The 12,482-nt window shown below is 37.2% G+C and overlaps 1 protein-coding gene across 5 annotated transcripts in view; it reads right to left on the reverse strand.

Moving 5' to 3' along the window:
* Pcdh9 (protocadherin 9) overlaps positions 1-12,482 on the reverse strand; it is an 865,561-nt gene that overhangs the window by 470,560 nt on the left and 382,519 nt on the right. The gene's annotated exons all lie outside the window — the stretch shown is intronic.

Raw genomic sequence — 12,482 nt, forward strand, 5'->3', positions numbered from 1 at the left:
TAGTAAGGCATTTTTTTCCATAAGCAGCATTTGAGTGTTGCTATTGAACATCTGTTGCATGACAAACATAAAATGGTTGGGTTCACTATCAATTACAGGCTGGAACAAGTAAGATTTCAATTACAACAGGAGTGCAAAACAGCTGGGAAATCCCCAAGGGGCGGTGCAAGAACCAAGAGGGTGAAGCAGGCATCATAATGGTACATTGCACACTACTAATTAGGGAGAAATGAAGTCAAGTTAAAAGAAAATATACCCCTAGATGCTCTGTTTCATAGAGACCACTTGGGCAATGAAAGGCTTACCTGCGTGGCTTGCCTCAGTCAGACTTTTAATGCAACTGTTGCCTCATTGGGTAATTAAGTGAAAGATCGACGATAGAAACAGGCTATTTTAAAAAAATATATTTTTAAATTAAATATAAGTAATTAAATCATATTAAAATATTTTTAAATGAAGAGTATTTTTAAGACATTGCAAAATGTAAAAAAAAAAAATAAAGAGGAATTATGATAATGTGCTTTACAATAGCCTGCAGCTCCCTAAATAATGAATGCATAAATATAGGCACACATAAAAGTCTTCTTTCAAACGTCTTATCGTTAGAAACAAAATAAAGATATCTTATGCTATGTACTCTGCATCACAATGATGTGATTTCCCCCCTTATATGCCTGTTTTTCATATGTTTAATTAAATAAACTACAAGCAGTGCAAATTAAAACAGCATAATATGCTATTGAAAATAACACAGAATCTAGCAATATAGTTAAGAATTAGCCACGGGTTATACAATGTTAGACATTTAAACAGCAAAATTTCTCTGAGGATTTTAGATTCAGCATACATCATGACAATAAAAATAATACGGTAGTGATGTGCTATGTGTGTAGTTTCTAATTTATAACCTATTTTGTCCACCGTCTTAGAAACTAACATATTTGTGTTTAAGAAAATTATAAGAAAATGGCATCACTATTATACAGTGGAAACACAACTATTTACCCTGCATCACCACAGAGTATGCAGAGTTAATTATAGATTTGAATTGTTAACTAGAGTCACCTCCAAAACAGTCATCGGTATAAAACCTCATATATTCACCATCATGAGTGAGAAAAAAAATTGATATCTATATAAAGTAACTTATCAATGTCCTATGTGTTATTTTAAACATTGCAGCAGAAAACTGGAGATGCGGTTCCCGTATTCGTTCTACCGATGTATAATAGTCAATTAATATTAATGTGATTCAATGTTCATCCAAGGCCAATTGAACTGGACAGGAGAGAGATATTTCTGTCCAGTCGTCTATCCATCCTACTTCTTCAGGAACCTTCAAGTATTATAAGTCACTACTAAAATAATTATCACGAGTTTCATTGAGGGTTTGCTGTCTTATACATCCCAAGGTTATGCTTTACGCCCTTTCAGATACTTTCTTCATTATAAAAAGGAAATTTTCATCTTTTTCCTGAGCTGGACACCTAAAAATAACCTGAAAATGAAAAAAGCCTAACAGTATATATGCTGAGGATATTAGTGAATTATTAATCATTTTATTTAAAAATAAAATATTACCTCTTAATGGTTAAATATTTCGAGTGAAATACTATGAACATATTATAAGCAACCCCCCCCCAAATATGCACATGTTGATCATATAGGAGCAACTTTTGTTTTCTGTTTATGTGGCACAGGATGTCTCACTAACGCTAATATAAATGGGCCTATCAGTTGGCATCTCAGAATTAAGTTCAGATATGTGCAGCCAATATAGAAACCATAGAAGAAGTCCATATGACAGGCAACAGCAAAACTGCAGCTGCTGAGATTGTGTGTGGAGCCAAGTGCCACTTCACTCTTGATCTATGTTAAGTTGACTGAAGGAAAAAAAAAAATCAATTACTATCGGCAGTGAACTTCAGGTAGATGCAGGTTTGAGATGCCAGCTTCACGCAGGTGTATGCCCTCAGCAAAGATAATTCTGACTAAGCCTTCATTAAGTAGGAGTGAGGCTGCATTCATTGCTTTGAGGTTTAAGAGATTCTTTTCCCTTTCATATGTACACAGAAACAGATGGATAAATCCAAATATTATAAGCCCCCTAACATCTCCAGCAAAAATACCTGCTTGAAGCAGTTGAACCTTTTAAGAAGATCAAATCTAAGAGCACACATTCCCTATCCACCCCCCCCCCCCCAACACACACTGCAATATTCATTAGTGAACAAACTCCAGGCTTGACATACATAACTCTCAATAGAACACAAAGTAAAATTATATTGTGGGATTCCGCCTGGAATCCACTTCCATTTAATTTACCAGCAGTTTCACAAATATGCATTGGCTGTGTATTTGCACTCTCAATTACAGGATGTAAGAAAAGAATCAAAACACACTTCATATAGAATCAGCTATCCTCCTAGACTTTAGCAGAGGTGCAGGGAAGGGCATGTGGCTCATTTTTATACAGAAATTGAATGACTGTCACGTTTTATGAGCAAACCCTTAGTAATAACTTCATGCTAAAGCGGAGTGAACTCTGCCTTCTCCTAGCCTTAACGCTGAATATGTCCCTGGAACAATACAGGGATAAACTGAGAGTTGGGACAAGCAGATGCTGTGTGGATCTCAAATTATTTTGCTTCAGAATCTTAAACAAATGCTTTTCTGTGAACTTTCCCATACCAAAGTAGAATTGAGACTTAAATCACACAATCCTCAGTAGCTTCAATACATGACAGGAAAAATAGACTCCACCCTGAAAATTAACAATGCTCTGCTTCCCAACAAATGTTTTCAAAAATACCTGAAAATTTCAACTGATAAATCTATAATAGTCACAAAGGGTTTGTGCATGGAAATCAGTAACAGGCCATACAATTTATGTAAGTACACATAATTTGTATTAAAAAGCCCCCCCCAACATGCTCAATGTTATCTTCATGCTTTCCAAATTTGTAACAATCCCTGTGAAATAGTAGTGGCCAACTTGAGCCTGTGGATGATATTGTATAAGTTTTAGGTATAGATAAAATACTGTAAGGGGAATAAAAGTTCTTGTAAGATTACCAAACTTAAATGACTTCTTAGCCATAAACATGACATACACGAAAAGATTTTTGTAGAATGTGATCTTCTGAAAATCCTCTTACACCCGTGGTCATTTTGGTTAAGGAAAGAGGATGACTTGTCCAGCCATGTAAATCCATACTTTTCAGGAAGAGAAAATCATTTAAAAACTGGACATAGGAACAGTATTTCTAAGTTTTAGGGTCATAGGCAGTTTGATGATAGAGTCTCAGACCTAGAACAGTTGTGAAATGAGATTTTAAAATCTCTCTGTGCTGTTTGTGCTGACACTCATCATAAAAGAGACATCTGTGCAAAACCACCCTGGATGGATGGATGAGTGAGCTCCTGTTTCAACATAAATAAATGAATCTAAATAAATAAATAAATAAATAGCACTAAGTTTACTGACCTTCTTTTGTCATAGATTGTAGAGTAATTTTACAAAAGAAAACATTTGACATCTGAAGCATAGAATGTACTTTTAATATACTTTAAAGTTTTCTATTAGTTTTATTAGTAGTTATAGCTGTGTTAAAATTTCACTAATAGCTTCTACTACAGTTCCTAAATATAAGATATATTTCTAACCCAGAGAGAGAAGCCATAGGTCTCAATGTGCAGAAAATGTTTTAAGCATTTGATCATTATCACAGAAATTTAAAGTAATCTTGCCCTCTTTTAGATTTTAACTCCATGAAATATTAGAGCAAAAGTGTCTATGCACAAGAAGAATGATTTTTTTCTGAGTATTCCATCAGTATCTATGTGTCTCTGCCTTCACACACACACACACACACACACACACACACCACTGCTTCAGTATTAGTCTTATAAAGTCATAAATAAGATAATTTAGTAAAAGTGACTTTGAAAACTCAAGTGACTATTTCTGCCATTTTATTGAACAGATAAAGAAATGAATGTTAAAACTTGTAAATACAAAAATCAAAGTGTGCTTAAATGACTCACAGGCCTTTAATCCCAGCACTCAGGAGGCAGAGGCAGACAGATTTCTGACTTCAAGGCCAGCCTGGTCTACAAAGTTAGTTCCAGGGCAGCCAGGGCTATATAGAGAAACCCTGTCTCGAAAAAACCAATAAACAAACAAACAAACAAACATCAAACAAATAAATAAATAGACTCATTTACTACCCTCAAGTAATTACATTCCTTTAAATGATCCTCATCTGTAAAAAAGATTTGCAATGAGGCAATAAATATATATAAAAGCATTAGCATACTCCCATATATTCATCAGAAGCACCTAAACCATAACCATTTTAATAATAAAACAAATTCTATAATAGTTTTCTTTCAAATATGATTACAAACAATTTTAAGCAAGGAAGGAATTTTGTCATGCTACACATTTTATAAACTGTATTTCTCTATGTATGTCTCCATTATTTGTGGTTTTGTGTGTTTACACGTGTCTCTTCTTGTGCTGTTGCCTATCCTGGGGCCACAATTCTAATATCTTCCCTGTAACTTGTAAGAAACTGCAAGTCCCTGTAAATAAAGGGCAAAAAGCCCTTTACTAGCTAAAAAAGCAGGTAGTATTTGAATAAAAAAATGCCCTGCTTTTAATAAAGTATTTTCTCATTCCATTATTATTGTAAAAACTGGTATTAGAAATCATCACATTTAATAAATGCATAATTCTGTAGATTTATGCAACATCTATTGTGTAATACTAGTTAATTGACTTTAAAAATTCTGTTTAAGTGATTTACATGTTTCCATCAGGACCTGGAAGGATAGCATCAGGCGGAGTATCACTTTTTATTGTTTCCTTATATTACCAAAGGGGGGGCGTGGATTCCACTTTAATTTTTTTAAAACATCATTAATCAAATACTTGCCCTTGAAAAGCAATAACAGCATATCTTGGGAAGCATAATTTAATTATTTTAATGTGAAAATATTAATGAATATTCATGATCTGTCACTAGCCTCTAAATATAAAGTGCAATTTTATGACTTAAGTCTTTTCATAAGTATAGAGCTTGATAATTCCACTTCTTGACACATGATTTCTAGAAGACTTATAAAGCATATTAATGTTTCCTTTTATGTTTTACATGTTTTATAAACAGTGCTAAATAACTTCACTTTTGAACATTTTTTTTGTTGTTGTTGCTTGTTTGTTTTTTTTCTAAACCAGGTTGCTCTGTGTAGCCCTGGCTGTCCTGGAACTCACTTTGTAGACCAGGCTGGCCTCAAACTCAGAAATCCACCTGCCTCTGCCCTCCTAGTGCTGGGATTAAAGGCGTACTCTACTATGCCCAGCACTTTTGAACATTTTTATCCAATGTTTAACTTTCTAATATATTAGAATTTTAATGTCTTTTGCAACTACTTTTAAAATCTTCTCAAGGTACAATAATTGGATATGTCAGTGCTTATATTATTGTTTCCACTATAGTGGTGTGTTAATATATTTTGTTATGAACAATACCACTCTTGCCTTACTCCCAAGTTTGACCCTAGAGTAACAGTCCCCTGTTCAGAACAGTGTAACACATTACATATTATGCCATGGAATGCCAGCAAGAGCAGTCTATTGAGACATGCCAGTTAACAAAAAATTCCATACTGTGTTCTAGAACTGAAAATTATTCTTGAAGTATTCATATAGACACACATTAAAATGAAAGTATATGAATCTTTCTGAGAGAGAGAAAAAAGCAAGCATTGGAGTTATGGAGCAATGGCCAGACCTCACTGACAGCCAGAAATATGCTTATAAGTTTGGGATACTATAAGGATCCTCTAGATGATACTGGCATTAATATCCCCAGGGCTTCTTGAGCCAAAATTAACAGAAAGACCTGACCATGTGTTGCTTTTTGTTTTTGATAAGAGGAAGCAAGGCCAGACTACTAGATGCACAGTAAGAACTGAAAAATCCCATAGGGAATAGAGGATCAGTCTCTTAAGGCCTTAAGGCCACACAACATCACATGCCAAGTGTAGTTCCACTATGATATAATTAGGAAACTGGTGAAATATTGCAACTGATAAAGTGCTTGCTTTGTAAGCGAGTGAACTTGAGTTGGTTCTTTGAATCATGTGAACAGATGACAGTGATGCCTTTTGCTTTTAATCCCAGCATTCAGAACTCTAAGAGTGGCTCTCCAGCACAGTATATATGGAGCGTTTCAGACCTAGGATAAACCATAACCTGACTTAATGCTGAATGGTTTCTGAAGAACATGCCAGGTAGTTCTCTGGTCTCCAAACACACAGACATGTAGACATATGTACACATGAACATGTACACGTTCACCAAAAAAATGTATGATAATAAATCTTCACTTGGGGTCATATTGGCAGTTTGAGAATTACAAAGTGACCATTTTTTTTAGAGAAATTTGATTGTTTTTAATTAAAGGTAAGGTATTGACCATTAGAAAATAATTATTGTAAGAAGTGCTCAAATACACTTCCGGCCGGACCAGCACCAGGGTAGCTAGAGCTCAGGGTCGGCTGACACCCGCCAGCTACCCAGGACCCCCTCCACAGGATTTTGAGACTGCTGGTGAGTGGAAAACAGCTTCTGCTCCAATCCAATTGCGCGCAGGACCTGAGACTGCATTAGTTAGGGAAGCAGAAAAACGGCCTGAGTAGGACCACAGGCCACTTCCGGCCAGACCAGCACCAGGGTAGCTAGAGCTCAGGGTCGGCTGACACTGGCCAGCTACCCACGACCCCCACCACAGGATTTTGAGACTGCTGGTGAGTGGAACACAGCTTCTGCTCCAATCTTTAAACAGTGACAAAGACAACAACTAACCCCAGAGATTACCAGATGGCAAAAGGTAAACATAATAATCTTACTAACAGAAACCAAGACCACTCACCATCATCAGAACCCAGCACTCCCACTTCGCCCAGTCCAGGGCACCCCAACACACCGGAAAAGCTAGACACGGATCTAAAAGCATATCTCATGATGATGGTAGAGGACTTCAAGAAGGACTTTAATAACACACTTAAAGAAATACAAAGGAACACTGGTAAACAGGTAGAAGACATTAAAGAGGAAGCACAAAAATCCCTTAAAGAATTGCAGGAGAACACTGCCAAAGAGTTACAAATCCTTAAAGAAAAACAGGATAACATAATCAAATGGGTAGAAGTCCTTACTGAAAAACAGGAAAACACATCCAAACAGATGATGGAATTGAACAAAACCATATTAGACCTAAAAAGGGAAATAGACACAATAAAGAAAACCCAAAATGAGGCAACACTGGAGATAGAAACCCTAGGAATGAAATCTGGAACCATAGATACGAGCATCAGCAACAGAATACAAGAGATGGAAGAGAGAATCTCAGGTGCAGAAGATTCCATAGAGAACATCAGCACAACAATCAAGGAAAATGTAAAATGCAAAAAGATCCTAACTCAAAACATCCAAGAAATACAGGACGCAATGAGAAGACCAAACCTACGGATAATAGGAGTGGATGAGAATGAAGATTTTCAACTCAAAGGACCAGCAAACATCTTCAACAAAATTATAGAAGAAAACTTCCCAAATCTAAAGAAAGAGATGCCCATGAACATACAAGAAGCCTACAGAACACCAAATAGACTGGACCAGAAAAGAAATACCTCCCGACACATAATAATCAGAACAACAAATGCTCTAAATAAAGACAGAATACTAAAAGCAGTAAGAGAAAAAGGCCAAGTAACATATAAAGGCAAGCCTATCAGAATTACACCAGATTTCTCACCAGAGACTATGAAAGCCAGAGGATACTGGATGGATGTTATACAGACACTAAAAGAACACAAACTCCAGCCCAGGCTACTATACCCAGCCAAACTCTCAATTAACATAGATGGAGAAACCAAAGTATTCCACGACAAAACCAAATTCACACATTATCTCTCCAGGAATCCAGCCCTTCAAAGGATAATAACAGAAAAAAACCAATACAAGGACAGGAACCACGCCCTAGAAACAACAAGAAGGTAATCCCTCAACAAACCTAAAAGAAGACAGCCACAAGAACAGAATGCCAACTTTAACAACAAAAATGACAGGAAACAACAATTACTTTTCCTTAATATCTCTTAATATCAATGGACTCAACTCCCCAATAAAAAGACATAGACTAACAAACTGGCTACACAAACAAGACCCAACATTTTGCTGCTTACAGGAAACTCATCTCAGAGAAAAAGATAGACACTACCTCAGAATGAAAGGCTGGAAAACAATTTTCCAAGCAAATGGTATGAAGAAACAAGCTGGAGTAGCCATTCTAATATCCGATAAGATTGACTTCCAACCCAAAGTCATTAAAAAAGACAGGGAGGGACACTTCATACTCATCAAAGGTAAAATCCTCCAAGAGGAACTATCAATCCTGAATATCTATGCTCCAAATACAAAGGCAGCCACATTCATTAAAGAAACTTTAGTAAATCTCAAAGCACACATTGCAACTCATACAATAATAGTGGGAGACTTCAACACACCACTTTCACCAATGGACAGATCATGGAAACAGAAACTAAACAGGGACACAGTGAAACTAACAGAAATTATGAATCAAATGGATCTGGCAGATATCTACAGAACATTCTATCCTAAAACAAAAAGATATACCTTCTTTTCAGCACCTCATGGTACCTTCTCCAAAACTGACCACATAATTGGTCACAAAACAGGCCTCAACAGATACAAAAATATTGAAATTGTCCCATGCATCCTATCAGATCACCATGGACTAAGGCTGATATTCAATAACAAAATAAATAATAGAAAGCCAACCTTCACGTGGAAACTGAACAACACTCTTCTCAATGATACCTTGGTCAAGGAAGGAATGAAGAAAGAAATTAAGGACTTTTTAGAGTTCAATGAAAATGAAGCCACAACATACCCAAACTTATGGGACGCAATGAAAGCATTTCTAAGAGGAAAACTCATAGCTCTGAGTGCATCCAAAAGGAAACTAGAGAGAGCACACATTAGCAGCTTGACAACATACCTAAAAGCACTAGAACAAAAGGAAGCAAATTCACCCAAGAGGAGTAGACTGCAGGAAATAATCAAACTCAGGGGCAAAATCAATCAAGAGGAAACAAGAAGAACTATTCAAAGAATCAACCAATCAAGGAGCTGGTTCTTTGAGAAAATCAACAAGATAGATAAACCCTTAGCCAGACTCACTAGAGGGCACAGAGAAAGCATCCTAATTAACAAAATCAGAAATGAAAAAGGAGACATAACAACAGATCCTGAAGACATCCAAAACACCATCAGATCCTTCTACCAAAGGCTATACTCAACAAAACTGGAGAACCTGGATGAAATGGAGAAGTTCCTAGACAGATACCAGGTACCAAAGTTGAATCAAGATCAGGTTAATGATCTAAACAGCCCTATATCCCCCAAAGAAATAGAAGCAGTCATTGATAGTCTCCCAACTAAAAAAAGCCCAGGACCAGACGGGTTTAGTGCAGAGTTCTATCAGACCATCAAAGAAGATCTAATCCCAGTTCTTCACAAACTATTCCACAAAATAGAAACAGAAGGTACTCTACCCAACTCATTCTATGAAGCCACAATTACTCTGATACCTAAACCACAAAAAGACCCAACAAAGATAGAAAACTTCAGACCAATATCCCTTATGAATATTGATGCAAAAATCCTCAATAAAGTTCTTGCTAACCGAATCCAAGAACACATCAAAACAATCATCCATCCTGACCAAGTAGATTTCATCCCAGGGATGCAGGGATGGTTCAATATACGGAAATCCATCAACGTAATCCAGTATATAAACAAACTCAAAGACCAAAACCACATGGTCATCTCGTTAGATGCGGAAAAAGCATTTGACAAGATCGAACACCCATTCATGATAAAAGTCTTGGAAAGATCAGGAATTCAAGGCCCATACCTAAACATGATAAAAGCAATCTACAGCAAACCAGTAGCCAACATCAAAGTAAATGGTGAGAAGCTTGAAGCAATCCCTCTAAAATCAGGGACTAGACAAGGCTGTCCACTTTCTCCATACCTATTCAACATTGTACTTGAAGTCCTAGCCAGAGCAATTCGACAACAAAAGGAGATCAAAGGGATACAAATTGGAAAAGATGAAGTCAAAATATTACTTTTTGCAGATGATATGATAGTATATATAAGTGACCCTAAAAATTCCACCAGAGAACTCCTAAGCCTGATAAACAGCTTTGGTGAAGTAGCTGGATATAAAATTAACTCAAACAAATCAATGGCCTTTCTCTACACAAAGAATAAACAGGCTGAGAAAGAAATTAGGGAAACAACACCCTTCTCAATAGTCACAAATAATATAAAATATCCTGGCGTGACTCTAACTAAGGAAGTGAAAGATCTGTATAATAAAAACTTCAAGTCTCTGAAGAAAGAAATTAGAGAAGATCTCAGAAAATGGAAAGATCTCCCATGCTCATGGATTGGCAGGATCAACATTGTAAAAATGGCTATCTTGCCAAAAGCAATCTACAGATTCAATGCAATCCCCATCAAAATTCCAACTCAATTCTTCAACGAATTAGAAAGTGCAATCTGCAAATTCATCTGGAAAAACAAAAAACCTAGGATAGCAAAAACTCTTCTCAAGGATAAAAGAACCTCTGGTGGAATCACCATGCCAGACCTAAAGCTTTACTACAGAGCAATTGTGATAAAAACTGCATGGTACTGGTATAGTGACAGACAAATAGACCAATGGAATAGAATTGAAGACCCAGAAATGAACCCACACACTTACGGTCACTTGATCTTCAACAAGGGAGCTAAAACCATCCAGTGGAAGAAAGACAGCATTTTCAACAAATGGTGCTGGCGCAACTGGTTGTTAACATGTAGAAGAATGTGAATCGATCCATTCCTATCTCCTTGTACTAAGATCAAGTCTAAGTGGATCAAGGAATTTCACATAAAACCAGAGACACTGAAACTTATAGAGGAGAAAGTGGGGAAAAGCCTTGAAGATATGGGCACAGGGGAAAAATTCTTGAATAGAACAGTAATGGCTTGTGCTGTAAGATCGAGAATTGACAAGTGGGACCTCATGAAACTGCAAAGCTTCTGCAAGGCTAAAGACACCATCAATAAGACAAAAAACCACCAACAGATTGGGAAAGGATCTTCACCTATCCTAAATCAGATAAGGGACTAATATCCAATATATATAAAGAACTCAAGAAGGTAGACTCCAGAAAGTCAAATAACCCCATTAAAAAATGGGGCTCAGAACTGAACAAAGAATTCTCACCTGAGTAATACTGAATGGCAGAGAAGCACCTGAAAAAATGTTCAACATCCTTAATCATCAGGGAAATGCAAATCAAAACAACCCTGAGATTCCACCTCACACCAGTCAGAATGGCTAAGATCAAAAATTCAGTTGACAGCAGATGCTGGCAAGGATGTGGAGAAAGAGGAACACTCCTCCATTGTTGGTGGGATTGCAAGCTTGTACAACCACTCTGGAAATCAGTCTGGCGGTTCCTCAGAAAATTGGACATAGTACTACCGGAGGATCCAGCAATACCTCTCCTGGGCATATATCCAGAAGATGTCCCAACCGGTAAAAAGGACACATGCTCCACTATGTTCATAGCAGCCCTATTTATAATAGCCAGAAGCTGGAAAGAACCCAGATGTCCCTCAACAGAGGAATGGATACAGAAATAATGGTACATTTACACAATGGAGTACTACTCAGCTATTAAAAAGAATGAATTTATGAAATTCATAGCCAAATGGATGGACCTGGAGGGCATCATCTTGAGTGAAGTAACACAATCACAAAAGAACTCACACAATATGTATTCACTGATAAGTGGATATTAGCCCAAAACTTAGGATACCCAAGATATAAGATACAATTTACTAAATGCATGAAACTCAAGAAGAATGAAGACCAAAGTGTGGACACTGTGCCCCTTCTTAGAATTGGGAACAAAACACCCAGGGAAGGAGTTACAGAGACAAAGTTCGGAGCTGTGATGAAAGGATGGACCATTTAGAGACTGCTGTATCCAGGGATCCTTCCCGTAAGCAGCTTCTAAACGCTGACACCATTGCATACACTAGCAAGATTTTGCTGAAAGGACCCAAATATAGCTGTCTCTTGTGAGACGATGCCGGGGCCTAGCAAACACAGGAGTGGATGTTCACAGTCAGCTATTGGATGTATCACAGGGCTCCCTATGCAGAAGCTAGAGAAAGTACCCAAGGAGCTAAAGGGATCTCCAACCCTATTGTTGGAACAACATGATGTACTAACCAGAACCCCGGAGCTCTTGTCTCTAGCTGCATATGTATCGAAAGATGGCCTAGTCGGCCATCACTGGAAAGAGAGGCCCATTGGACTTGC

This window comes from Mus caroli, unplaced genomic scaffold (genome assembly GCF_978045245.1).
Source record: "Mus caroli unplaced genomic scaffold, Mus_caroli_1 scaffold_12, whole genome shotgun sequence".
In the NCBI taxonomy this organism is placed as follows: Eukaryota; Metazoa; Chordata; class Mammalia; order Rodentia; family Muridae; genus Mus; species Mus caroli.